Raw genomic sequence first — 403 nt, 5'->3', positions numbered from 1 at the left:
AGGGAAAACACCTGGATGTAAAAGGTCAAGTCTTATTAATATTTAATCACAGTCAAAAATGAGGTCGAACTGAACAGGTTCTTTTTTTTTTTTTTTTTTTGGTTTTTGATTAATGCAGTTTCTAATGGCACCATTAATAAGGAATTCCGAAAGCTTTCTTGTGTGCTTTCACGACGTGGACTTGTAGTGGTTTCATCAAATGATAAATCCAAGTAACAGGAAATGCAGAAGGAGGAATAAGATGGGATCCAACCTGGTTACCAGTCAACATCAGTTCATTTTGCAGCCATTTCATCTGACATATACAATTCAAATTATGCTGAATCACCAGATGCATCCGTGAAAATCAAATGCTGTTTACTTTTTGAACTATTTTTTAAAAGGGTTTGGACCGATTGTCAAA

This window comes from Telmatherina bonti, assembly GCF_933228915.1.
Source record: "Telmatherina bonti genome assembly, chromosome: 4".
NCBI lineage: Eukaryota > Metazoa > Chordata > Actinopteri > Atheriniformes > Telmatherinidae > Telmatherina > Telmatherina bonti.
The sequence above is the reverse complement of the archived record's forward strand: the minus strand, read 5'-3'. Positions refer to the sequence as shown.